Source organism: Akebia trifoliata, chromosome 7 (assembly GCF_017979445.1).
Source record: "Akebia trifoliata isolate Shusen 1 chromosome 7, ASM1797944v1, whole genome shotgun sequence".
Lineage (NCBI taxonomy): Eukaryota > Viridiplantae > Streptophyta > Magnoliopsida > Ranunculales > Lardizabalaceae > Akebia > Akebia trifoliata.
Window position 1 is genome coordinate 19,764,158 of NC_141381.1, and position 2,572 is coordinate 19,766,729.

The following is a 2,572-nucleotide window of genomic DNA, read 5'->3' on the forward strand; positions in this document are numbered from 1 at the left end:
TTGGTAATTTGATAATTTTTTAGTGATTTTTATCGTGAAGTTTCTTTTTGGTCTACAAGATGATGATTTCTATGTTTCTAGGGTCGTATTTTCCTAGCGTAGCGTGGTTTCTAAGGTTTTGTCAATTCGAGATACCTCATCCAGATTTCTGAAACACATCTGGTAACAAAATAAAGCAACGGAATACACATCCATCATTGGGAATCATTGCAATCGGATTGACGAGTTGATTAATTAGGCGAGTGCAAAAATGGGGTGTCTACAGTGCAGAAACAGAATTTATATACAAGATTATACAAAAATTTCTCTCTAACAAAAGTCTTACCACTCAGAATAAAATCTATAATACTATTGGACAATTCAACACCACTAAGGGGTATAACCCCAATACTCACCAAGTGATGAATCTGGCTGTCTATCTGACTCACCAGATGATTCTCACTCATTTTCTACACTTGCTTCGCCAAGTTTCGTATTTGAAACTAAAAAAAATTGAGAAGGAAAGGGTGAGTAACAATGGTTACCCAGTAGGAAAGCAAACAATTTCTACCAATAACTTCTTATAACATGAACGAATAAAAATATTAAATCATTTAAAATATACAAAGTTTTATAGAAGAAACTACGATTAACTGGTACATATAGCCAATGATGAGCAACTAAACATTTTAAAACTCACATTACATCGATCATCATTACTCACTATGACATTCTCTTTTCATACAAATCCAATTAATCAAATGGAAATATTAAACATGCATTTCATTTTATATATAAAAATAAAACAACAGATACATAATATACAATGGTGGAGTACTGAAATTAGAGTGTTAGGATTCACGATTGGATCGCTCTCAGTCGGGACATGATGTTTCATAATAAAATATTAGTTCCTGATTTTGTGGCTGGTTGCTGTTTACCACACTTGTGAAACCATTTATCTGAAAGTGCCCTCGATCCGCGGGGTGCGCGGATCCACTTTTGACCCTTGAGGTTTGGGAGTCGCCACCTAGTTATTACGGTCTAGGAACCGATCAATGACTCTAAACTGATAAAGAGACCAATCTACTAAAGAAAAACTGAATCCGAGGATCACATTATGGGGTTGGAAGGTGTTAGGCACCAACCCCGCCTGGCCAAAGTCGATCTCTACTAATTTCTCAAATAAGTTACATTGCTAAAAAACCTAGATAATAAAAAAAATAAAAAAATTATACCTTTCCGATAACAAAGACCTTATTCCCTCAGATCCAACAAAAACTACTCCTTGTACTATACTCCTTACTTCGTTATGTCTCCAGATTTGATTTCTGATCTTCGAGGCAAGGTCTCTCTTTTTTTATCGAGTTTGTTATAGATTTTGAGGTGTTTTTGAAGGGCTTTCAGGTATTTTTTAGGCTAAAATCGAAGAAGGGATGTTAGGTAAGGAGTTGGGGCACCAAAACTAGGATTTATGGGAGGCTAGGAGGGCTTTTAGACCTACTTCTCTTAGGGTTTATGATTTTATACGAAAATAGGGTGTGAAGACCTCTATTTATAGATTTTTTTAGGATTGATTTAGATAGAGTTAGTGTTTAATTAGAGTTCTTAGAGTTGTGTTTTAGTTAGAATTGTTTTAGGTAGAGTTGTGTTTTAATTAGAAATGATTTAGGTAGAGTTGTATTTTTGTTAGAATTCTATTAAATAGAGTTATTATTTAATTAGAACTCTATTAAGGTTTTGACTTTTGGTCTTATTTGATTGACTTTTAATATTTTGACTTTAGTTTTAATTGATTGACTTTTAATATCTTGATTTTAGTCTTGCTTAATTGACTTTAATTTTGACTTCAGTCTTGTTTGATTGACTTTAATACCTTGAATTTAGTCTTGCTTGATTGGCTTTAAATTTTTTGAGAACCCCCCTATAGACACCCCATTTTTGCACTCTTCATTTTGTTAACAGATATGTTTCAGAAATCCGGATGAGGGATCTCGAACTGACAAAACTTAGAAACCACGCTACGCTAGGAAAATACTACCCCAAAAACATAGAAATCATCATCCTGCAAATCAAAAAGAAGCTTCACGATAAAAATTACTAAAAATGACCAAATTACCAAAATACCCCTAAAATCAAAACAACCCTAGAGCCTGCATTACGCTTAGGAAAATCCACTCAAACACATAAAACAACAAATCGAAACCAAGTAAACCACTTCGCCAATTTTCATAAAATTTGACAAAATTACGAAAATACCCCTCATAAAGTTCACGACCATTTCATACAAAAAACTTCATAAATGACAAAAACCAACATTCCCATTGAATTTCTTACGAAAAATTGATTCCAAAACATCCTGGAACATTGAAAAACGACTTAAAACGTAAAAAATCCTCTTTGAGGGCAAAATGGTAATTTCACAATTTTAATAATTAAAAATTTCAAAATTAATAAATAAATTATTAAATAATGTAAAGTGAAACATTAATAAAATTAATTATTAAAATTTAAACCAAAAAATTTATCAATCAGGTTTTCAAGCAAAATTGTTGACGGTTCGCAAGATATTTCTTTAAGGACCCCTCCATTT